Below are 27,504 nucleotides of genomic sequence, written 5' to 3' on the forward strand. Positions count from 1 at the left end.
CTTCTCAGTGCCTCATATCAGGGGCACATGATGTCAGTTTGCCTCATTGCTGTTGATGCTAACGTTTATCACTTGGTAAAGGTGATATCTATCAGATAAAGTTACTATTTTCCCATTGTGATTTAAAAGCAACCTGTGAAGAGATATTTGAGACTATGTGAATATCCTGTTTCTCATTGGAATAGTATCAGCATTTACTGATGATTCTTGTCAAATGGTTATTTTTTTCTTAATCTAATATTTCTCCTACATTAATTGTCATTCTACCATAAAGAAGAACTTTCCTTCCTCCTCATTTATTTTTATTCATTTATTTGTTTATGTTAGTGTAGACTGGTGGGTTTTTATTTTATTTAGTGGATTTAGTTATGCATTTCTTAAGTGAAGGAGACCTGCTTTTACGTTCTTATTAAATGTGTGTGATGTTCACTTAACTCTGTTAAGCCTCTGGTTCCTAAGGTGTTATAATGATTAAATACAATTAAAGATCTGAAAATGCTAGTCGAATGTTAGTATTAAAGGCTTGCAATCACTTATAGAATTTTGACATTTAAAACAGTATTAAAAATATTTTTTAGCTTGCAGCATACTCATTTGGTGGCGAATTGATATTATATAATATGATATAAAGTTATTTATAGTTTTTATCTCAGTATGAATATTCATACTTTTTGCTGAAGAAGTATTCGTAGATTTAATTACTGGGAGCTTCCTCAGACTGCATATGATACTTTCGTAATGTCGGGAGTATCAGAATTTAAAACACATTTGGTTATAAGAGTTTCATATAAAGGTTTGAGGACCTGTAATACTATATACAGGTCCAATTTATTTGTAAGTATGTTTTGAAATTACAGACTATAACTACATAGTTGATAAAATTGCCTGCTGATAGTTATAATACTATTAACCATGACTATCACACAATTAAGAATAGTTCTATCAGCAGTTGCTTAAAGAGCAAAGAAGCAGTAGAAACCCCAGCACTTTCTTTGCTATCACAACATTCTTGTGCTATTTTAAATACAATTAGGGTGATCAAGTTCCTTGTGATTTATTTCACTCTGTTACTGCTGCGCTTACTCTTTTTTTTTTTTTTCTCCTACTGCTCTTCTTAAAGTATGGTCTTTCTACTCTATGCCCAGTTAGGCAGGTTGAAAGGGTAATTTAATGCAGTTATAGAATATAGAATATTGTGCCTGTGATCAGCTGCTTCATGGCTTTAGGTAATGTTTAATGTATGTGACTGCAGAATTAGATTCAAATTGAATGATACAAAGAGATTTTAGCTATGCCTGATTGAAGTTTTTTTAGAGAACTAATAGAAGTAGTCATACATTTTAGTAAAGTGTAATAATAATAGCACACATTGCTGTCTTGAACATAATGGTTATACTAAATCTAAGGAGAAATTTTAAATTTATGTTTTTATTCCTACATGGTGATTTTCATAACAAATGATGTCTATTCTCAGGTCTCAAAATAAATTAGCTAAATAGCACATAGTTTTAAAATCTTTAATTTTATTGCTAAAATTTGCTTAATTTTTAATTGAGCTACGACTTGCGAAACTTATTTTTGATTAGTTTTTTGTTCTTTTATTGATATAAATCAATTCAAAATTTTTTATTTAAATTAATTCTGCCTCTATAATTTATAATACAAATACTAAATTTTGAATTCCTAAATAATGTTTGATTTGGATAAAATAGTTTTAAACTAATAACTTTAAAAAATACAACTAGTTCAAAATAATACATTTACATGATCAATAAAATTAAAATTGTATGAAAGGGCATCCCATGAAACGAACATTTTATAACATTTTTAATATGTAGGCTAGGCAAAGGTTGGCAGCTTTCTTTCAGTTAGAGGTCACTCAACCTATTGAGTATGTAAATGTCTTTTGTTTGCCTGCCACCCAACTCAGCATTAATGAGTGAGGGGGAACTGGTGAAGAATGCTAACAGTACCTCACATCTCATCTCCCCTTTATGTGTAATCTTAAAGTTGGAATGGAATGTGTGGCAATACATAAAAGGAACATGGTTCTAAAGATGAATTAAAAGTTGTTTTTTTTTAAAAATCAGTTGTAGTTGTTTTTTGCTACAGTGGGTACAAATTTTTCTGGTAGCTGACATGAACAGTTAACAGTGTCCTCAGAACTTTGCTGAAACATTTCAAGGGAAAGGTATTTAGAAATGAGACTAGAGACAAGTGATCTTGTTTTATTAATTAATTTTGGAGGTAATCTTTTAGTAAGGCCACATTTACTTTAAGTCATGCCACATTTACTTCATGCCAACTAAAATGGCTTCATCTTCTATAGAGGTTGTTAATCCATCATATGTATATTTAGTCAGTGTCTAATTTGATGTAAGTCACTAAGATGATAAATCTTCATTATGTAACATTTTAAGTTGATATAAATGAGCAGTATTTTTAGAGTTTTATTTTTAAGGCAAAAGGGTGAGCCAAAAAGTTAATCTTTAACAATTTATAACACATATAGTTTACAAAAATTTATTGAAGTACCAGATTAAGGGATTACGTAGCAGTAAACAAGGAGTCTCAACATATTAATTAACCCAGCTTCTTAATAAATATAATTTAATTTTTGTTGCTGAATGATGTTAAGACTACATTTTCCTTTTAGGATGGTAATCATAATGCAGTAAAATGTTGGAAATTATAATGGTTGCTTAAAATCAACAAGTAGCAAAAAGGATTCCTGAGTATTTTTTATAAAGAGCACTGTTGTTAGCACAATTTTGCCTTTGGTTCCTCTCTTAGAAGAAGGCTGTAATGCCTAAAAGTTGCCAGGACTTCATTAAGCTAATGTTGGATTATAGCCAGACATTCAGTTGTTCAAGACTCCAGCGTTCTCTGAGACCCAAGAGGAGCCAGGTGGGTAAGGGAGTGAGGTGAGATTGGGAGGTAGAATAGACTGTTTTTATACAGTAACTTATGTATTTATTATGTCAAATGGGTTTAGCAGACTTGGAAATTAATTTAAATCTTTAAAGCCCTCTAAACTTTTCTATAATAGCATTCCTATTGGCCTTTCAAAATTTTTCAGTTAATAAGAAACAATATTTATAGAAAGATTTGCATTTTTTTCTTGTATAGTTTTGAACAAAGTAATACTTTTTTTTTTTTAATTTAAATTAGAAATTCAATTAGAAATGATAGCTTTAGAGAGTTAATGTTTGGCTTATTTTAAGAAAGCAAGATTATAACAAGGTAGTTTTATTTGTTCAAATTTCTTAGATTTTATATTTTTGATTTTAAAATTTTGAGCCTACTACTTGCTTGTTTTACTTATTCTGTATTTATGTGGATATACACTACATAAGAGTGAGATATTAAAGGCCTTTACTTTCTGTTTTTACATTTCTGTGGTACTTGAATTTCTTTTTGCCAAATTTGTTATTAGAAATACAATTTTAAAACCTAATAAAATGACATATTTAAACTTACTCAGAAATAACATTTTGTCTTTCACCAGATATATGGATTTATAAGTGAATATTCAGTAGAGATGACCAGTGTTTATTTAACAAACAAATAATTAATGAACAGCAGATATTGGCATATTCTTTTGTAGAGTTTATAGTTCAGGGGATCAAAGATTTTGCTTTTTGAAAAATATTTAAAAAGATATTTTAAAGAAAATAGAAGAGTATTTCACTTAAATTTATGTGTTAGAAAAACACTTGAACTTTTTGATTTTCAACATTTTTAAAAGTAGATATGAATAATTGAGTAAAGTAGACATTGCAAAAAAAAAAGAAGACATTCCATCAGGTATTTTCATATATACAGTACATTTACTTCACTAATGTTTTTTCAGTGAACCATAAAATAGTATGTGTAAGTATGTAGATGAGGACTTGAACAAGGGAGAAAGAGATTTCATAAAGATAGTGATATCTGCACTATAGATACTGAATAATACATCAATTCAGTGGCTCTTTAAGTGTGGTTGGTTCATGGGAAATACCTGAGACCCTTTCAGAAGATTTTTGAGATGAAACATATTTTTATAATAGTTCTAAGATGTCATTTGCTTCCTCACTGTGTTGATAATTGCACTGATGATGCAAAAACAACAGTGGGTAAAAATTCTGGCTTTCTAGCATAAGCCTAGGTGGTAGCACCAAACTATACTAGTTTTCATTATGGTCTTCACTAAGAACTTGCAGTTAGGGGAAAAAAAAGGCCAGTTGAAGCAATGAAAATTAATAATTTTATTAAATCTAGTCCTTTGAATAATTGTCTTTAAAATGGTTTGTACGGCAAAATGGGCAGTACAATGAGAGCAGAACCAGATCTTTTTTTATGGAATACCATTTTAACTTTAAAGAACAACTGAGAAGTAAACTGTGGTTATTCTGATTTTGGCAGACATTTTCTTGACAATGATTGAAGTGATCTTGTTATTTCAAGGAAATCAGCTGACAGAATTTATTGCCATTGATAAAATTTGAGCTTTCAAAGTGAAGAATTAAAATTTTGGGAAACTTATATCTATCATTAGGAGGTAAATAAAGACTTTTTTAGAGACTTCCAGTCAAGATGGCAGAGTAGGTAAACTCTGTGCTCCTTTCTTCCCATGACCATATCAAAATTACACTAAATTATAGCATAACCATCACTGAGAATTACCTGAAGGCTAGCTGAACAGAATTCCTATAATTAAGGGTATAAAGAAGGAGCATCATCAAGACTGGTAGGCGGGGCGGAGATGCTGAATGGGCAGATCCCACATCCATAATGTGGCAATGAAGAATCAGGATGGATATCTTGGCTGCAGAGTTTCTCCCTGAGGAGTGAGGAGTCTCAGTTTCACATTGGGCTCCCTAAACTGGGGCATTAATGTCACAAAAATGAGTCCCCATAACATCTGGATATAAAAACCAGCAGGGATTTTGTCAGAGTAACACTAAGGGCTTTGGAGACCAAGTCGCAGATCTTAAAGGGACCAGGTACAGACTTACTCTCTCATAAACTCACTCTAAGCATCAGTGCAGGGGCAGCAGCTCAAAAAGCACCAGAAATATACAGGGAAGGAAGTAAATTAACTTCAGGACGAGGGCCGGAGGGGCAGGGTTCTGGGCAACTCTTGGGGATCAGAAGTGCTAGCAGGCATCATCATTTTTTGTTGAGCTTTCCACCCTCGCAGCTAGCAGGGCACAGTTGGGCATCAAATTTGTGCTCTCCATTAACTCATTTCTCTTTTGCTCCAAGAATACTCCCCTGCACCGCTTGCGGCTGCAGTATTTATCCTGAGGTAACTTGAGGATTACAGTCCTAACCTTATCCCAAAAGTTTGCCATGAAATATCTTGCTTTTATCATTATTTTCACATTGCTCTAGTATATTGATAATCTTTGGAAACAAATGACATCATTCTATTTATAGCATTGTTTTTAGTAGTGGTATTTCCATTTAAGAAATATAGTAATTCTTGATTGCTGAAAATGTCAAATTCTAGATGTTATACTTTGTGTTGCTCTATGCTTTGAAATTTACCACACAAAAAAATTATTAAATACTGATCATCATTTACACTTCTGTTACATTAGGATAAGAGACAAGTTCTATTTAGAAATAACTTCAAGAACAGTTTTTATATTTTATTTTCACATTGAAAACCAGTCAGATTTGCTTCAGTCTCAAAATCACGTTTATGTAAAAATAACTTAATGCTAGTGGCGAGCTGCACTTTTTTGTTTTCTAAATGGGATGTGGGTTAACTTGGGTAATATTGTTCTCCCCATCCTAGTGATTCCCTGAGACCCGCCCTCCCCGCCCCCGCCCCTCAACTTGCTCTCCTGGCCATAGCCGCTTCAAGGCTCCTCCACACAAGTGGCCTGCCTCAGCTTCCACTGTGAACTTTCCCCAAATCTTTTGAAGGTCCACAACCCCAAACAAGCAGCAGCTGGCCTCAGTGTGCCTTGTAGCTTTTGCTAAGCAGCCCCAAGCCCAACAAAAGCAGCAGTTGATCTCAGCTTGCATTGTAACTCCTATCAGGTGGCCCTAAGCCTGGCATAAGCGTCTGTCAGTCTTAGCCTGGTATGTAGTTTAATGAAGTGGCCACAAAGCCAGCACAAGTTGTGGCTGGCCTCAGCTCACATAGTGGTATCCTCCAAAGTGTCCTAAGCCTGGCACAAGTGGCAGCTGGCCTCGGTTCACAGTGTAGCTTCTCCCAAGTGCCTTCAAACCCAGCAAAGTAGCAACCAACCATAGATCACTTTGTAGCTCTTACCAAGCATCTCCAAGCCTGGCACAAGTGGCGGCTGATCTAGACCTGCACCAGATCCCCTCCCAAGAGGCTCCAGACCCAGCATACCCTGAGACCTACTTCAGACCACACCAGAGCACCACCCAACCAGCTCCATAAATGATACACCTGAAAGACAACCTGACTGGCACCAGAACTTCGACATAGGGACTTCCATTCTGTGGGGACAGTCTCCATGCACCAGCTCATCTGCTGCAGTCATGACCAGCCAACCTGAGGATCAACCCTACCTCCTGACATGCCAACAACAGTTGAGGCCCAACTACAACATAGCCAGCCAACCTGAGGATCAACCCTACCTCCTGACATGCCAACAACAGTTGAGGCCCAACTACAACAGGAGGGCACACACAACCCATACAGGGGGCACCTCTGGGTGACTTGGCTCAGGTGACCAGGGAGACTGCACCACTGGGCCCCACAGGACACCTTATATATAAAGCCAGTCTATCAAGACCGGGAGCTGTAGTAGATCTACCTAATATGTAGAAATAAACACAGGGCATCAGCCATAATGAGAAGACAAAGAAACATATCCCAAATGAAAGAATAAGACAAAACTCTCCCAAATTAAACAAAATAGAGTCAAGCAATCTACCAGATACAGAGTTCAAAACCCTTGTTTTAAGGATGCTCAGTGAACTTAGGAGAAAACTTGATGAACTAAGTGAGAACGTCAATGAAGAGATAGAAAACAAAAAAGAGCTAATCAGAAATGAAGAATCTTCTAAATGGAATCAACGGCAATTAGATGAAGCAGAGGATTGATTCAGTGATCTAGAAGACGAGTTAGTGGAAAACACCCGATCAGAACAGGAAAAAAAAAAAAATTAAAAAATGAGGATAGTTTAAGGGATCTTTGGGACAACATCAAGTGTATCAACATTTGCATTAGAGGAGTACCAGAAGAAGAGAGAGAACAAGGAAATGAAAACCCGTTTGAAGAAATAGTGATGGAAAACTTCCCAAACCTGGCGAAGAAAATAGACATATAAGCCCAGGAAGTGCAGAGTCCCAAACAGGATGAACCTAAAGAGGCCCACACCAAGACACATCATAATTAAAATACCAAAAGTTAAATACAAAGAATTTTAAAAGCATTAAGAAAAAATAAGTTTTCTACAAGGGAGCTTCCATAAGACTGTCAGATGATTTCTCAACAGAAACTTTGCAGGGCAGAAGGGATTGGCATGAAATATTCAAAGTGATGAAAATAAAAGCCCTACAATCAAGATTACTCTACCTGGCAAAGCTATCATTACCAGGTGAATTTGGTAAGCCATTTAACTTTTCTAGGCCTCAGTTTTGTTTAAAATGAAATGTTGAATTTGAAGGCCCGTTGTAATTCTAAAAGATACTTACTCCTTTCTGACTTGATAAATTATTTGGATAGTATTTTAACTCAGGAATTGACCTGATATGTTTTAATGTTTCTGTTATTGAGTGATTAGTTATATATTTCATAAAACTGCTTGTTGGAATATATTTTGTAGAACTTGACTTTTGGTCAGAATATTTACTGTAATAGTGCTAATAAAGTAGTAAAGACTGTTACAACTGATGCTGTGTCAAAGGTTGTCACCTGCCCTCCTTGGCTACCTTTTATCATGTCTGACTCTGTATACTTACTGAACTCTGTTTAGAGCATTGGTTCCCAGCTTTTTTTTATACCATAACTTGGACACCAATGATGTTTTGTGTTCCTTAAGCCTGAAGAGAAAATCAGATAAAGTAGTTAGTACTGTTTAGCTGTTCTATCATTTCCTCTGCTATTTTGTTTTTATTCATTCATTAGAAGTCCAGAAGTGGAAAGGTTGAGTGTTAGCTAGGCACTACGGATGTTCCTCAACTTAAGATAGGGTTATGTCCCAGTAAATCTACTGTAAGTTAAAAACATTATAAGGTGAAAATACATTTAATACGCCTCATCTACCAAACATCATAGCTTAGCCTAGCCTACCTTAAGTGTGCTGAGAACACAGATTACAGTTGGGCAATTATCTCGAATTTCATCTCAGGAGTAATTGCCTTCCTCTTTTTCCCACCAGAAGCAGAAGACACAGTTGGGCATTTTGTAGACATGATGAAATGTGAAAGCACAAAACACAATATCCAAAAAACACAAGACAGTCTACTATAGAGTATCAGTTGTTTGTCCTCATGATCGCTAGGCTGACCGGAAGTGGTAGCTTGCTGCTGCTGCTCAGCATCATGAGAGAGTATCAAACTTTTTATCTCTAGTCCAGGAAAACATCAAAATTCTCAAAATTCAAAGTACGGTTTCTATGAATGTGTATTGCTTTCACAGCACTGGAAAGTAAAAAAAATTGTAAGCTGAAACATTGTAAGTTTTGGGAACTCTATACGTAATTTGTGGGACGTAGGATAAATGAAAATGTGTACCCTCTTGTTCAAAAAGCAGGAGAAAAGTCCTGTTAAAGAATACTAAAATATATAGCTTTTCCTTTCTTATATGGTCTTTTCTTTGACTACCCATAGGGATTTTTAAAAAATTTATTATTTATTTTTTTAATATGCCTACAGCACCCAGTATTCCTAGGTGGTCTCCCATCCAAGTACTAACCAGGCCCAACTCTGCTTAGCTTCTGAGATCAGATGAGATTGAGCACATTCAGGGTGGCATGGCCGTAGACAAAAAATTTATTGTTTAATGTCATTCTAAGCAAAGAAAAATTAAAAATTTAAATCATCAACTTGAATTTTATCATTTGTATATTGTACAATGTCCGTTTAAAATGCAAATATAAGAATAATTAACTCATTTACGGAATTACAGAAATTATACAATCATATTTTGTAACTTGTATTTGCATGAGTAGTTTGTTTTTACCAGAACAGTAGATATACGGTACAAAATTAATTCATTTTCTATCTGTTTTTTATTTTACTTTTTGATACAAACATTTTACCTTTGGCTTACTGATGAATAAGGAAGGACCGAGAGGAAAGGAATTATGGGTTGTCCTATCTTTACTTTTCCTTCTGTGTCATCATATTCAGCATAAAATGGTTGCCTAAAGTGGGCAGGTAATTGGAGTAACAAAGGATATGACAGAGTTCCTTGGTTTTTCATGTTTCTTAGAACACCACTGCCTTTTTTGTACCAAGTAATTTGTGGCCTCTTGGGCTATGAGCATCCTCCCCATCAAATGGGAATTAATATAATTTTCTTTGTACTTCGTGGCTAGGGAAGAGACTGTTATTTTTCTGAGGATTTTTTCTAGTTCTTTTGTAGGTTGTCATCAGAAGGACCCCATGTTGTAATGAAATGAGTTAAGGAAATTCATTATATGGTATTAACCATTTACACAGAATTAAATTGTTTAATAGGAGTTTAAAAACCAGTCTAGAACAGGAGTCTTACTGTTCTGTTTTTTGGGACATGAACATAGTTTCATGAGTGTGGAATATTTTTAGCAAGTTAAAATTGCCCTCTAGGTACAGCAAACTAATCCATTATGGTTTGACGCTGGTTTTAAGGGGAAACCATACAAAGTTGAGCATCAGTGAATAAATAAACCTCTGTGCTGGAGATTGGCAGACTTTTTGGGTCGTGATGTCATTCCAACTTGGAATTATGCACATGTTAGAGGTTGTGACTTGGTAATTCAAGTGTTTCACTTTATCACCACTGTGCCCTGGCTGCTATGCAAGGATGGCAAGAATGGTCTAATAAACTTAAAGGTGTGGTGATGCTGTAATTGATATTAGTAGTGGCTGAGATCTGGGTTAGTATACCTGAACAGTCCTATTCAGGTGTCATTCTCCATGCTTATATTTGTTCCATTCGTTCAGGGCACTTTGTTGGTTATTGTAAATGTGGGTGTGATCAATCTAGTTTAGGTACTTCTTAATAATTCTTTATTTACATTGTATTCTGCATACATGTTATACCCTGGAGTTGCACAACTAGTGGTTTTTTTGAAGAGGTTCAAAAAAAACCTTGGGATTTCATAAAGAAAACAGAAGATCAATTGAGAAAAATTAATCTATTGTATAAAAATAGAGTACAGCTCTTGATTATAATTATATCTGGGATGATGAGTAAAATGCTAAAAGATCTAATGGCTAGGTTTTAATGTCCAAAAGTTTGTGGATTGTCTTATGTAAAATACCTTCTATGAAGTGTTTTATAAAGCTTTGCAGTTTTAAGTGTCAAATAATTTCATATACCCATTTTCTCACAGAAAACATATCTATGGTTTCTTCTTAGCTCTCTCAAATATTTACCCATTTGCACCAGTAGGTTAAATTGCCTCTCATAAAATATTGGTCTTGACAAATCTTTGCTGTTAGCTTTTCATAATCACTAGATGTTGATTGTACTGGCACAATAGTGTATAAAATCTAGGGAGGAAATACATCAATATGAACCATAGCAGAATTAATGGGTCTTCCCCAAAGCTCTCATTTAATTAGACAATGTATATAAAGCAGTTATCACTGTGTTTGGGACAGCAGATGCATGCAAGAAGTGTTTTTAAATAAATAAAAAATTTAGATTTTTGTAACCATTAGTATTATTAGGGATTTTCAGGCACTGTAATCAGTCTTCTATCTTTGAGATTTGAAAGAAGCAGGAAATAGGGCGTAGGACCTACAAGGAAATAGGAAGTCTACCCATGTTTTTATTCACATTCCACTTGAACTATCTTAGAAACACAGGGTAAAGTATCAAACAATGGTTGTATAAGGGTTTTTTGTTGTTGTTGTTTGTTTCTTTTTATCTATCTTTTTATCTACTTTGTATTATATTAGCATACTGGGGATAGAATCTCCTATGTCTAGACATGTCTGGACTGTCTTGAATTGATTTATTAATATTAGGAAGTGTGTTTTTTTGTCAAGGAGATAATGAGCTCTCTTCCTATTTCTATTCATTAGTCAAAGAAATAAAGTATTCTTCTTAAATATTCATTAAAACAGGTATGTGATTCTAAAAATAAATAAATTTTTCAGATCAAACAGGATGTGAGAAGAACTCAAAAAGATATATAAATAGTTACAAATGAACCTAATTGTGTTATAAATGAATAATATAATCAAACTGAAGGGAAGAAGAGAACTAGCCTGTTACTTTGAAAAATCATAAAGCTAATGATAAAATACTATGCTGTAGTTAGTATCTTTTTTATGGAAGCATCTTTCATACAAAGCATCTCTGAATTGCTATTGGCCATTCTACTTTAATATATATTTGTATTGAACAAATAAGTAAAAATATTGTCGATAATGAGAACTATGTTCTTAACTCTTTCCACTGAGAGAACCTAGAAATAACGATACTACAGTAGCAATGAACACACTGCTGCCCATATCTTGGTTTCTAAATAATATTCTACAATAAAAGGAGAAATGATTGGTTCCAGGTCTGGTGCAGGGAAATCAAGATGAATCTGGAACATTTAATGGTACCAGAAAGTAAGGAAGTATTCAAAAAAAAAAAAATTGATGAGAGTATATTGGAAGGATATAGCCAGCTTGAAGGCACTTCTACTGGCCAAAGCTTAGACAAAATAAATAATGATAGCATTGGATTAGAATCCATAGAATAAAATATCTGTGGGTCCATACTAAGATAAACAATGATGGAGAAAGGACAGCTCTTTTTATTGTTTTGTGTGTGTGTGTGTGTGACATTGGTTAACAAAATCCAGTAAGTTTCAGGTATACAATTTAACAGTAAGGCATATTTATATATTGCATTGTGTGTTCCCCTCCCATAGTTAGGTTTCTTTTTGTCATCATATATTTGACTCCTTTGACCCCTTCTACCTCCTTCCTCTCCTCCCCCCACCCTCTGGTAACTACTAGTCTGTTGTCCATGTCTATGAGTCCCTGTTTGTTTGTCCTATTTGTTTGTTTGGTTTTAGGTTTATATCCTAGATATAAGTGATATCATATGGTTTTCAACTTTTTCTGTCTGGCTTATTTCGCTTAGCATGATTATCTTGAGGTCCATCCACGTTATTACAAATGGCAGTATTTCATCTCTTCTTATGGCTGAGTAATATTCCATTGTATATATGTACCATAGCTTCTTTATCCAATCCTCTATCATAGGACACTTCAGTTGCTTTCCTGTCCTGGCCACTATAATTGTATTTTTTTAATTAGTAAACTTTATATCTTAGAGCAGTTTTAAGTTCACATTGAGGGACAGCTCTTTTTAAAATAGAATTCCAGTCAATAAATGGAGAATTAATGATGAAAATTAAAAAATCATCATTAGGCAAACACCACACTCTTTCTTGTTGCACACAAGAACCAATCAGTGAATGCTAAAATTAGTGGGTGAATATGGTGAGAAACAGGTTATTTACATAGTCTCAATGTATCTTCTCCATAAGATATTTTTAATTACTAAAGGAAACCGTAATTACACTGGAGAAACCTGAAGACACCACATTAACCAGGTGACGCATTCATATCTCATATGCTTCCCGATAAGATGCACTGAGGACACGGCATCACCTCTATGGTATTCTTGCCAGAAAAGCTAATCTCAATCTAATCATGAGAAACCAGTGACAATTCAAATTGAGCAACATTCTATAAAATAACACTTCTTTTAAAAAAGTCTCAAGGTCATAAAAAACAAACAAAACTGAGAAACTATCACATATTGGAGGGAGACTAAGGAAACATGACAGTTTGTGGGATTCAAGATTGAATCCCAGACCAGAAAAAGAACATTAGTGGGAAAATTGATGAAATTTGAATAGGATCTCTATATCATTAGCTGTATTGTATCAGTGTTAATTTCCTGGTTTCCATAATTGTACTACGGGTGTGTAAGATGTTAGTATTTGGGGAAGCTTAGATACAAAACTGTACTATTTTTCCAAATTTTCTAAAAGTTTAAAATACTTTCAAAATAAAATGTTGAAAAGACAGGTATGGGTCTCAAATCTAAAAATATTTATCGTGGTAGTTGTTCTTGAAGTAATAAAACAATAAAGTCACCAAAGCTTATGAATACATTTCAGTTAAATTGTTAGGTAGATTCATTTATCCTTGACAAATTTTACTTTAAAATTGTCAAAAAAAGCGTTCTTTATCAAAGTATTTTGTTCTTATAATCATGATTTTTAAAGTTCCTGTCCTGTAAGAATTAGGAAATAAAATGTTTGCGTCTAAAATAAGGAACTCCCTGATCTGAGAAAAATCTTTGGCATAAGAGAAGAAAGATAAATCCAGCTTTAGATTGAACCTTTATGTTTGAGTCAAAAAGCAAAACAAAACTCTCTGTCCAGAGTCATTGTGGATCAAAGGTATTTTCTACCTGGAGAAGAGGGATGCTTTATTAGCATACAGAAAGCTGAAGACTGGCAAGAAACAATGTCTGGATGTTTGAGCCTTATAAATGAAAGATGAGATTGGTGACAAAGCTCGATTTGTAGGTGGAGTGGTTTGAGATTGTGGGGTAAAAGTGGAGCCTTTAACTTGTTGGTATAGTGATTGCAGGATGGTAAGATCAGATACAGTTAAGCTTTTAGGAAAGTTATAAAATAAGACAGGGAGAGAAGAGAGCAAACTAAAGAGAACATCTGTGGGATGTGTTGGTCAAGACAGAAAGGTTCAGCTTAGAGAACTTGAGTATACATTTCTGTATTCTCTGAATATAAAAGGCTTGTCAAGAAATTTCTTGGGGAATTGTATCAGACATTTTTGAAGTGGAAGTTTCGACTTTTGAACTTGAATTGACTTTGTTTTATGTAAATTGCAAAATCATTTTTCAGCCCTCAAGTTTAATTTGAAAACAAAAAAATAAATCAATAAATCACACATAGTAAAACTCTACCTAGGTGAACATGTCGAACTTTACACATGACTGCCCTTGTACTCGTATATATTTAAGGGTACTTTTGTGCCATGTCTGTGTCATTTTAGGATGGCTAAAATAAAAGCCTCTGAAAAACATTGTGCTTTGATATGGTATCCGTGCACAGCATGAGAGTCATTTTCCCAGTATAGTTAAGACTTAGATTCCTTTTTGGTACTAATTCTCATAAATCTTGGTGTTTCCAAATGTTATTGGATTTAACAATTTCTAACACTGATGCAAGAATCATTATAGATGGTGAATTCTCAGTTTCCTTTATTTTTTGTTTTTATCTTTTCTATTTTTATCAGTTCTATTTCAAATCATAGATTGAGGTTCAGACTGTCACATGTTGCAAACATAAAATGATATAGGGGAGGAGAAATCTTCCTTTTATGCTTCTAGGTTCTCTGCTGGGCTACGTAACAAAAGATGGATTAACCAGAGAAAAGCATGCAAATTTAAAATGACACAAGAGCCTTCATAAGGAAATGACAACCCAAAGATGTGGATAAGCATGAGCATTTTTATACCAGGTTTGATAAAGAGTGGAAGGTCATAGAAAAAATGTGATAGGACAAAAGGATATGAGCTAAACATAATAAACTGGGGAAAGTGTAGTAAGGCCTGTTCATTTGGATTCCTCTTGGTGTCCCTCTGTCTTTCGAGAGAAGGATGCTCCTTTCCTAAAGAGAGGATACCTTTCTCATGGGGGATCTTAAGACCTGCTTCAAGGAAGAAAGAGGAAGTCAGTGAGTTCTTCCTGCACCTGCCATTTCTCCAGTTCTTTCCACTTAAAATATTCAATATGCAAAGATACCATATTTTGGAGTAGTGTGTCCTGAACCCCATCAGTATCACAGATAAATACTATTTATGGTCAGTAACTTAGAACTCTAGACTTCACCTTAGACTGTGGGTCCAAAGAGAGGTCATTAGAGTATAGCTATTATTCCATAATTATGTATTACTATTTTAGTGTTATATGCACTAAAACTGCCTTATGTTTACACCTTTCTGTCTGATACCTTTGGCTCCAGCTTTAAAGAGTTGAAATTTGTTGGAGCCTGCCTCGGTATGCAAATAATAGTTTTCTGAATATTCTCCATAGTGTGCCAATATCTTCTACTTGCTACAGTGTTAAGTGTCTCTGGAAAAGGACTACAGCATATTTCAGGCTCCCCCATTACCCACTAACTTCATTGTGAAATGGCTAATTTGTGACAGTGCTATATAGTCCTATTGGCTTTGTGCCAAATAGAATGAGTTTTATTTCCCTTTAGCTTCGAATATGTGTCTTGAGTTTTTATTATTTTATTTGAAGTCATATAAAGAAAATAGCTAGTCTATTCTGAGGAACTTCACCCAGATCAAAGATTATCATTTGAATAATAGTAGTATTTTATAGTATCCAAAGTGTTCTCACATATTTTCTCATTTGCTAGTGGTTATATCAATATTTTTCCTGTGGTAGGAATAGTAGACCAGTTAGTCATCACTTATTAAGTTATGCTCTGTCATGCTTTTTAAGATATAAGTTATATTGGGCACCTATAATTCTCAATAAAAATACAGGCAAGAATTGTTAGTTTTGTAAGTGTTATAATCAGCAGGTAATAAAGCTTGAAAGACAACTAGAGTTTGATCTATGACTATGATCATTAGCTACATTATTTAAAAAATTTTTGTGTATACTTATTTTCCTATATTTATACCTATAATGGGGCCAGTGTCTTCAGTAAGTACTATTTCATTGGTAGTTCTAAGATTATGTAATTGAATCAGGAAGAGGAAAAATATTTTTTTTGCATGTGTACCATATGCTGTGTTTGTGTGTGTGCAACTTACAGTTGATCCTCATCATTTGATACTGTATTTGCAAATTTGCCTTCTCACTGAAACATGTAACCCCCAAATCAATACTTGTACTTTTGTGGTCCTTTGTGGGCATATGCAAAGCTGTGAAAAATTTGAGTCATCTGATATGCATGTTCCCTGTTGAGGCGGAACAAGGTGGTCTCTGTGTTCTTGTTTCAGTTCTTATACTATAAACAAGTGTCTTTTTGATGGTCTATTTAGTGCCACTTTTTTCTCACTTTTTGCTTTTTGATGGTGATTTCACTTTAAAATGTCCCACAAGTGTAGTGCTGAAGGTGGTGTCTGGTGTTTCTAAATGTAAGAAAGCTTTTCTCCTTATGGCATAAATTATAGTGGTGTTGACTGTGAATTCAATGTTAATGAATCAACAATATATATTAAATAAGGTATCTTTAAAACAGAGGCACCCTTATAACAATGTGTTATGTGTTGATTAGTTGTTGAAAATGTTGTGACAGAGGCTGTAGAAAACTAACCCTGTATTTTGCCAGGTGTTCAGTATTTGCTAATTCATTGTTTGCAGCGACTTTATAGAATATACAAGAATCAACTGCATATGTATGTATATCACATCTTATATATTAAACACATATATTATTAATGATATTACATATATCTATTATATGGCATTATGTATGTTATATGAGGAAAATGACAAAAGACACAATTAAGGAATTTGTCCAATATAAGAGCCAAAATTCAAGGTCTGGCTTCAAAGTCTATACTCTCTTTAGATTATACTATCTGCTTTGCCTAAGAAATATAAAAGCACATGTAAATGTTTCTTGGCATTCAGTTTGCAGGAATAGTGAGTTTTCCCCTCACGTCTATTTGAAAATTAAATTGCCTTCATTTTAAAGTAAAATTCAACATTACGTACTTCTTTGTTTTAACAATTTAAATAATTTTTTCTTCAGTGATTGATTTATTTAAAATGACATCTACTAATTAGAATAACTTTTCTAAATAGGTATTTTAAAGTCTCTTGGGTTTTATGTTTAAGTATAGTTTTCAATAGGCAATGTAAAACAGCAGAGTTTCAGTTTTGTTAAGTCAGATCTTATATATTTAAAGTGTCTAATGTCTCCAGAAGAAAATAATATCCTCTTTATTCTTAAGGTTTTCACTATTTTTTTTCTAAGAAGCATGGTGAGAAATTAGATAAAACTTTAAAAAGTTAAGGAAGGGAACAGAATGATATATGTTTGTTCTAGAATCAAATGATTTTCATAACTCTTATTCTTTCCATTTTTTTCCTAGAGGTAGAATTGCTTCCAAAAAAACCCCTAAAACAACTGAGGAATTAGGATGTATCTAACAAAAATCAAAATAAGAGACTAAGAAAAAAAAAAAGACTAACCCTCAACAACAATTACAAGTCTAACATCTATTCAGAATCTATATATCCAAAAGAATATTGAGCAATTGCAAAATGAAACGAAGGAATATTTCACTCAATAAGATAGCACAATTAATGAAATTAATTTATACTTGGAAATTAAGTGAATTTTATTGCTTTGTCTAACATGTCCATGCTTTCAAACTTTGCTTTAAATTAAGGCTTTTGAGTTAAAGTGGGAGGATGGGGTCTGCTGGCATTCCTGAATCTGTACTTATAACCCTACACATTCTGCCTGGAGTATGAAAACATCTATAGAAGGGTGAAGAGTTTTTAAGGTAATATTTAGTAATTATTATATATGAGATTCAGTTTAGGAGAAAAAATGTTACCAAGCTTCAGTTAAAAAGAGAGTAATGTTTTTCTTTTAAAACCAGGCACTGATATAGTTCCAGATGTAGTTACCTATTACTTAAGGCCTGTCACCCCCTACCTTGAATTTTAATTCTATATAACTAGTACTCTTAACACTTTCTATAATATTTGGTAGTAAAGCTGCCCCCTTTTAACCAGTTTTTAAACAAGTTTTTTGTGTGTGTGATTTATGAATGAGAGGTACTTAGAAGAGAGTTAATTATAGGCATTTGAAGGTAGAGGATAGAGTAGCACCAAAGTGCAGCCATGGGTAAGAAACTTCTACTTCTTTATGACCCCCTACCCCCAAGACAGTTACACTAAGATTCTGACCAAAAAAAAAAAAAAATTCTGAGATGTTCTAAATTAAAATTACAGTGGCTGGAGAGTGAGAGAAAGAGACAGAATAGTTTGCCTGTTAATAGCTATGGACCGGCTCTGATAAAAGACTGCTCACATTCTTTTATATCTACATATCTGTTGAAATTTAGGATTAATTTCTAGGTGGCTATTTCTGTTTATCCAAAAGAGAGAATAACCAGGCTCCACAGAGCTTCAGGAGCCTCTGCTCCTTATTTAGACATAAATTTTCCAATCTGCCCACAGCTAATCCACAGGAACAGTGGATACTTCTTCCTTGTGGACTCTGTTGTGCCTATCCCAGAACTAGCCTTTCTTTATCTTCTGCAGGCCCTTTGTCTGTGGCTAGCATAAATACTTTCAAAAAAAGTCTTACATTCCCCTGTCCCCCTGCCTTGGTGTATAAAAATGCTTGCAAAACTCTAGGACAGCAGATATGTTGTCTTTGCTACTTAGCCATGTTGCTGCTGGCTTAGATGCCATGCCCCAAGACCGATCTTTTTTTGTTAGCAATGGCCTAATAAACTCTTCCTTTAAAAGACTGTCAGCTGTGGAAATTAATTTTTTTTTTATTTAACAATTCGTAGATGCTGGGAAAGCAGAAGCAAGGGGATAACTGTTGATTTTGGGGGGGGCATGTAAAGTGAGGTGAGGAGAACTCACGAATTTGAAAGGTACAGTAAATAACATGTACTGTCATTTTGAAGTTCATCGAAATGTTTTTCTTAAGCTCACTTCAAAAAGCAGAGAGCACTTTCAAAGAAACTTGTGAATGACAGCTGTTATTTATCTTATCCTGTAGCTAAATTTGAGGTACTCGTTACAGAGTTCTTCAAGATGCCATTTCTAGTACGTGATCATCAGTAAAGTTTGTATATTATTAAAAATAATAAAGATAAGGAGCTAGATATTAGCAAGAAAGTAACTACCAAGATATGAGCACCAGGTGATGACTCAGGGACTGTTAGTGAAGGTATCTCTAACTTCATGATTTGATATGTGACCTCTATTCCAAAAACAAGATTGACAAGTATGATATTAAAAGATACCATGCCTAAGCTTAAAAACAAGTTTAACATCTCCTTGGAGTAGAAGAGCAAGTGTTATGCATAACCAGATGATGGGACCATAAGTTGGCAATGATGAGCATGAACTAGTTTTCCTGTGGGGTTAACAGGGTCCAAAAGTGACTACATGAGAAGGTCAGAACCAGGCTCTCTGCTTAAGAGGTTCTGACATTCTTGAGAGGCTCTTTGTTTGAGAAGCCAGAGGCCAAAAAAAAAAAAAAACAGTTTCTTGCTTCTTTTTTCATAAATTGTGGACCTAAGGAATATGAGAGTGAAGACACTCATCCATGTAACCAGGAACTTAGCCAAAGTCATTTGATTCTTTATGAGATCTGCAACATCTCTAACATCTTTGCAGGGTTGGAGATTCAAAATTCATTATAGGACCTAGTTCTGAACTAAGGACCAGAGATATTAATAGGGAAATACCTGAAAATATGCTGGAAAATATGAGTGAGAGTTGGGGAGAGAGAGAACAAACTAGAAATCTCAACCTGTAAATTCAAATTTTAAAACATGACAAAATCAAAAACTGAGTTAGGTCATTAGAAATGATCCAAGTGATACCTATACTTTTATGTGGAAAAAAATCTTTGGAAAACTTGAAGAAAATATGAATCTTTATGACCTTAGTCTAGAAAAGAATTTTTTTAAGTTAGAAAAAAAACAGGTAATAAAAGAGAATTAATAAATTTAATTACATTAAATTAAAAATTCTGCGCAATGGAAGACACCACAAAGTGAAAAAAGGAGTTACAGATTAAGAAAGATATTTGTAACATCGAGTATTATCATCCGAAATATGAAAAATACTGTTATAAAAATAACAATTCAAAGGGAAAATGGGAGAGCATTTGAATAGGCAATTCACTAAATAGGAAACCTGGATGGTTAATAAACATTTGAAAGGATGCATTGTTAATGAAGGAAATTCCAGAAAGAGGATAAAAAAATTCTGGAGGGTCTAACATTAGCAATTAAATGCTGTGGCTGGAAGTAACACATCATTTATTTAGGCTCTGAGTTATCTTGATGAACATAGCTTTCCTGCTGACCAGTAGGATATGGAGCAAGAGCAGGAAATAAATCTTGTTTGTTTAAAACCATGGAGATTTGGGGATTGTTAATGCACATAATCTAGTTTATTTTGACTGGTATAGAGAGGAAGTAAATGGCGTTAGCACTAGGATGAGGGGAGACTTAAGTGTATGTCCTGGTATACTTTTAGATTACTGTGTGCATGTATTACTTATTTTAATACCATATGGAGATTGGATGACAAGAGGATGTGGAGAAACTAGTAAGGAAGCTATCAAAGTTGTTTGGGAAAGAGATGATGACAACCAAAACTAGGGTTGTATATTGGATAGAGAAATACTAGATCTAGATCTAGCATGAAATCTAGAGATATTTCGGAGGTAAAATTCATTGTATTTGGACGTTATCTATTTCTGCAATACATTTCTGTAGTGAGCATGCAATACTTTTGTAGGCCCAAGATAAAGTTATTAAGTAAAATGTAAAAAAGTAGGCCTATAACAAGGTTTCATTATCCTCTGAGCCTTAAAACTTTTTCATTCCTATATTATTTCCCTGAGGTTTCATTTGCACCTTTATTTTCATTCTCATGGCACCTCTCTATTAAGATTTTATTATGCCTCTACTGCTTCATTATAAGAAATAGCTTTTATTGTTTCACCCATCTCCTATTTATTTCTACTACATTTCTATATTTTGAGCAGTCTAATCTTCTCCCGGTATAATTATAAAGTCATGTTTTACATGTCCAAGAACTGTAGCAGCCTCTATCTGCAGGCCAAAATTTAGAGGACAGAGTATATTATTCTAACTCACTAACCTTACCTTTTCTTATTACTCCTCCCTAACACACACACTCTATCAGTTTGTCAGAACTTAATGATATAGTTCCTGTTCCTGTGGTCTGTTCATAATGTTCTTGGATGGCTTTGTACCTCTTGATATCTTATTTGGCTTTTTTGGGTCCATCACCATCTTTCCTCATGCCTCTCGCTAGAATTTTTTGCATATGCCCATAGCATTTTATTTACTTCTGTAATGACACTTTTCCTTTCAAAACTATTCTTCTTCCTTTATTTCCTGGCTAAGTATTGGCATGACTATTTACCCTGTTGCCTAGGCCACATTACAAGAGTGGTCTTTGGTTCTTTATTATTCTCTTAACATCCATGCCTATTTCCACCAGAGCATCTATCTGGACACCAAGTTAATCTTATCATTTCTAAGGAAATTAACATTATCTAGAAACAACTATAGCATATGTAGCATACAGAAATTATTTTTTTAACTCTTACAATAACCCTTGAGAGATTTTTTAAATTCTCATTATACAGGTGAAGTCACTAAAATTCAGAGAGGCTGAGTAACTGGTCTAAGTGTTAAATGTTAAATTTTTTTGTGACTTTAAGGCTGATGCTAGTTTTATTTGGCCCCATAAATATTTCTCTAATCCATTCCCTTCTCCTTATTTCTCTCTGTTCCTCCCTTTATCATTTTTCCCTATGGGTTATTGCAATAGCTTTCTAACTGGTACAATGCTTCTCGTCTCTTTTTCTCCTAATCTCTTTTTCATACTCTGCCAGAGTGCTTTTCTAAAATACAAATCTGTTCATTTTATTTCCCTGCTTAAAATTCTTCAGTGGTTCCCTGTGGCCCACAAAATGAAGTTCAAACTCCTTATCATGGCACATCCATCATCTGGTTCTTGCTTACATTTTCAGCATTATTTCTTACTACTCTCCATACCCCTCACTACATTCCAGCAACACTGAACTGTTTATGGTTTCTGGAAGTTAACACTTCTCTCCAAGCTTTTGCTTTTGGAATTTTCCCCCTCCTTGGAATTTCCTTCTCTTCTGGTCTGCTTTGTGAATCCTTATCTATCACAATTCAGTTCACTACATTTTCATGATACGCACATTTAAAAATGTTCCTTGACATTTTCTAGAGGAATAAGGCAGTGTTAGGCTTGTCTGAGGTTTTTTTGTTTTTGTTTTTGTTTTTGCTTCCAGTAGAGCATTTATCACATTGTACTTTGTTTCTCTCACCTATTAGGCAGTGAAATTCTTAAAAGCAGAATCTTTTTCTTAAACTCAGGATGAGTATCTTTTTTAACTTTAGTTCCTAATATAATGTCTGGCACAGTAGGTATTTGTATTAATCTGCTTGGGATGCCATAACAAAATACCATAGATTGGGTGGCTTATACAACAGAAACTTATTTTCTCACAATTCTGGAAGATAGAAGTCTGAGACAGGGTACTAGCATGGTCAGGTTCTGGTGAGGGCTTTCTTCTGACTTGCAGACAGCTGCCTTCTCACTGTGTACCCCCAGGTCTTTCCTTGATATGTGAGTGTAGAGAGAGAAACCTATCTCTCTTCCTCTTATAAGGCCACCAGTGCTATTGGATTAGGACCCTACCGTATGACCTCATGTAACATTAATTATCTCCTGTATCCAGATACAGTCACACTGGGGGTTACACTGAATTTTAGGGGAATTCACTTCAGTCCATAGCAGTATTCAGTATTTCTTGAAAGAATTGTTAAATTCTTTTTATTTTATGATTCACTGCTTACATGATTGTTTTTGCCATTAGGTTATACATTTATTGAGAGTAAGGGACTGTTTACTATTTTTCTATTCCTTAGACTTTCAATATATGGATTTTCAAGAGTTGATGAATGAGCTAAGTTAATTGCATTATAGAATGAGATTGATGATGTGTTATTTAAGTCAGATAGGTGCCTAAGAAGGGCTTCTGGACTACTAATTTTTATTGACTTTTTTTCTGTTCCAAATAACTTTGTCTTTCTGTTAGGTAGCTAACACATGAGTGACAGGGGGAACAAAAGAATAGGGGCCCAGCCTAGACACTGCCCACAGTACACCCCAATGGTAGTAGAATTCTGGGTATGTACATGTGTACTAGGCAAAGTTATATAGCAGCCAGATGTCAATCAAAATGACCTCACTTGCCAATCACCTAGGAATGCATTTGGAACCACTCCATCGCGGCCCAAATATAAGGCAGACAGTCCCACTTCTGAGCCCTTTTTTGCCCTTCTGGGATCCCCTCCTTTTTGCCCCTTCCTTTTTGCCCTTCTGGGTTCTCTCTCTTTTTGGTGGTCTTTTGTAGCCTTTTTGCCCTTTTGTGGCCATTTTGGCCCCTTTATGTTGGTTACAGCACTGGGACCATGTGCCTCCTTGGGGCATACTTTATCTTTCTCTGTGTGCTTCTTTGGGGCATTCTTTGTCTTTCTAAGATATATTTTAGTAAAACTATTAAATCTCAATGACCTGTGATTCTTCAATGCTGTCATTCGAGGAAGAACCGAGGAAAAATGCTAACTACACATCTGTGTCGTCGTTATCCCTCTCCCTCCCACCTGCTCTTGTGGTGACATCGAACTCCAATGGGTCCCAGTGGTGACATTTGTATTTCAAGGTAACAGTTGTTACAAGTTTCTTATATCCTTTCAGAAGTATTCTATTTACATATAAGTATTATATATATTTATCACTACATGGTTTTTGTCATTAAAGATAATAAATTATATAAAATAGCATGATGCAATACAATATAGTAAATTTTATATTACAAATGTTCATTTCCTTCCCCTTCCTTTCAGGAAGAGATAGCTTCTTAAGGGATCATACAGTCAGAAAATTACCCTAGGATTTTTCATTTTATAGTTTAAGATACCATTATTTTCAGATTACAGATGTTCCTCATATTCACATGTAAGCAGAAAGTAATATCTCACATCAGGTAATGACTTATTTCCTATTGTTATTTTAGGTTATTCTGTATCATGATGTTTTATTTTATTGGCGCAGTGGTACTAAACCAGGGGTGATTTCTGTACCCAGGCATTTGGTAATATTTGGAGACATTTTTTGTTGGAACAACTAGAGGACGCTACTAGCATTTTCTGGATAGAAGCCAGGAATGCTGCCAAACATTCTGCAGTGCTCCACTACAAAGAATCATCTGGCCCAAAGACCAGAAGTGCTGATATTGAAAACCCTGCTTTAGCATAAATAATAATGAACTGAATATAAGTCATGGCCTCTCTCATCCTTTCTGTAATTACAGTCTATGTTGACTGTTCATTTTTGATTTTATAGTTTTAAATCTAATGTGATTCTAGATTAGGTGTTATTTAATGTGGAACAGATGTGTACATCTATTCTCTTTCTCGGATTCTAATCTTAGAGTATTTAAAGTCATTTTATCATGTAATGTTGGCATTTGCATTGCATGTTTTCACCTTAATTAAAAACATACTAAAGGCAGCAGCAGATCTGTTTTTCTTAAACTAAAATGATAAAATGATTCTTAACTGTTCAGTGTATTTTGCCGCTTTGAAGTTTGACCCGACCATATTCCATAGCCCAGTGAGGCTGAAATTATATAGCCATCTGCCAGCTGGCAAGGTAACAGCTGTCTAGGATGTTTAAGAGTGTTATTTTGCTGGATTAGATGCAAACAAGGTTTATGTGTAAATTTCATCTTTATTGGACCTCCAGGTTCTTTAGGGCTGTTAGTGTAATTTTTCATTGGAAATTATCAGATTTAGATGGTGATGGTGGTTCCTGGTGGAAGTGAAATCATGAATAGTAGGTGATGTGAACGTCTCTGGATTGAGTGATAAAGTTTCAAGAAGATGAGAATTTCAGGGAGAAGATGAGAGAACAGATAGAAGTAGAGACTATTGATGCCATATTGTAATAGTTGAATTAACTTTTGCTTTTAGAAACATACTGCTAAAACTACAAGGTCACACAACTAGTAACTGTAGGGTTGAGACTTAAATCTATACAATCTGGCTCCAAATCCTAGGCTCTTAACCGTAACACTGTACTGCCTCTCAGTTACCATCCCCTCTCTCACCTCCCACAACCCTCCCCACCCACCCTTCATTTACAAGTGGAGGAACTGGTTAGAAAATGGAGAGAGAAAAAACAGTGAATTCATTTTGGAAAATTCTGAGTGTGAGATGATTGTGAATTACCAAGTTAAAATGCCGGGACAGTTATTTGATATACAAATCCAGAGCTCAGGAAAAAGGTTTAAGTTTGAAATTTTTAAGTCATTAGTGAACAGCTGGTATTTATGTGATGCTAGAGAGTTGTTCAAGGAGTAGAGCGTAAAGTGAATAGAAAAGAGTTCAGACTAGAACCCTGAAAAACACCAACATTTAGGAAGCCCATAGAGGTGGTTCAGGGGCTTGGAAAATAGACTAAAAGGTGACCAGAGAGATAAGAAAATCAAGATTTAAAATTCAGGTTTAAAGCCAAGGAGGAATGTATGGTTATTAATGCCAAATGTCTTAGGAGCAATGAATGGAAATTAGGCCTAAAAAATATCTGTTAAATTGGATTAGAAAGTCTCTCTTTTATAATGTTCTGTTGGAGCACAATTTCCTTACATTAAAGATGGTAGATAAGATTCTACTTAGTCATTCTTAAGATATTAATTCAGGAACATTTTAGAAAATAGGGTCATTTTTCCTTTTTCATTCTGGTTACTGTTTTATAAAGGGCATTAATGTGTTAGGGTTAGGAATAGTGATCACTGCATACATTAGTATACAATCTTATGTAGTAATCCTGCTGGGTAAAGGGTCATATAAACGTCTAGCTACATATGGAATTAAACTTGTGGCCAACCATTTTAGTAGATAAATAGTTGTTATTGTGGGTTGAATTGTGTCCTCCAAAAAGGCGTGCTGAAATCCTAACATCCAGTGCCTATGAATGTGTATGACCTTATTTAGAAATAGGGTCTTTGCTAGGATAATCAAGTTAAGATGAGAGCATATTGAATTGGAGTAGGCCTTAATCTAATAGGACTGGCGTCCTTATAAAAAAAGGTGAAGACAGAGACACATGGGGGAATGCAGTGTGTCCACAGAGGCAGAGGTTGGCAGAGATTGGAGTGATGTCATCTACAAGCCAAGGAACACCTAAAGATTGATGGCTAGAAGTTAAAGAGCTAAGGCAAGATTCTCCCCCACAGATTTCAAAGGGAGCATGGTCCTGCTGACACCTTGATTTTTGACTCCTAGCCTCCAGAACTGTGAGACAATAAATTTCTATTGTTTTTAGTCACTCAGTTTATAGTAATTTGTTATGCTAGCCCTAAGAAATTAATATAGTCATCTACATCATTATCTTTAATGACAATGGTAAAATTCAGTAGGATTGAAGGTAACTCTGAATTATTAAAAATTTAGTCTTTTGAATAAAGTTGCTGGAAGCTCTTGCCAAAATCCAGTAATGTCTCTGGGCTCACCTAAATTCCTCACAAGAGAGACTGGTCATTTCAATAACTATGACATTATAAGTCAGACAGATTGCCTCTCACCTTGTGCATCTAGTAGTAGTCTGGATTATGAACAATACTTTCATATTTTAGATTAACTCTCTGTAGCCTGAATTGATGCTTCTTTTTTTATGTTTCTTAGTGAATTTTGTTGCTATTATATGCTCTACTTAATAAATGTTCTTTGGGGAAGTTGCAGTGGTTTTAACTGCATTAAAGTTATAGTTCTTTTCCTTGAGGAAATGATGTAGTTGCTAGATAGCAGATGGTTTTGTTAGATGACGAAGAGATATTCATCAGGTTTCTTTGCAGTGTCTGCCATGCCTCCAGAATTTATCTCTTAAGATGAAAGCTATAGACATTTTCCATCAAAAAATGCATATATTCACCTGTACAAAATTTTGAAGCCTTTACGTTTAGAACCCCTGGAACAGAGATTAATTCAAACTCAGTTCATAAAGAGGCAGTGTCTAATTATAGCAGTTGTGGTAGAGCAGAAGATACTTCTTGAAGGAAATGGCAAAGATGCTCTTATGGTAACATTCTCCTGATTGGGACCATGACTTAGATCCTAAAGTTTTCTACTTTAGGGTCTGGGCCTACCCTAAATTAACATCTTGGCATTTTCAATTGTTGATGTTAATATTTTTTTACCATTAGAATAAATCATTTAATTCTTAGGAAAAGTAATATAGAAACAGAGATAACATGTTACAAATAGGGAGAAAAAATACTATGAAAGAAATTATAAGTGAACTTGTGTTTCTCAAACTGGTAACTAGTTGCATTCATTCTCAGGAATATTTGTAGACATGGCTACGCAGAGTTCATAGTTATGATCATAGCAGATGTGTACAAAATAGTTGAAAGAAATATATTTATTAGAAAATAAATATCTACGCATCTATCCTCCATGTATGGGT

General features: G+C 34.6%; 1 protein-coding gene and 1 pseudogene across 1 annotated transcript in view; one reads left to right on the plus strand and one right to left on the minus strand.

Moving 5' to 3' along the window:
• BMPR2 (bone morphogenetic protein receptor type 2) overlaps nucleotides 1–27,504 on the plus strand; it is a 145,392-nt gene that overhangs the window by 23,740 nt on the left and 94,148 nt on the right. The gene's annotated exons all lie outside the window — the stretch shown is intronic.
• LOC120587943 (uncharacterized) lies at nucleotides 8,843–8,961 on the minus strand (annotated as a pseudogene).

Source organism: Pteropus medius, unplaced genomic scaffold, assembly GCF_902729225.1.
Source record: "Pteropus medius unplaced genomic scaffold, Ma_sr-lr_union100, whole genome shotgun sequence".
NCBI classification, from domain to species: Eukaryota; Metazoa; Chordata; class Mammalia; order Chiroptera; family Pteropodidae; genus Pteropus; species Pteropus medius.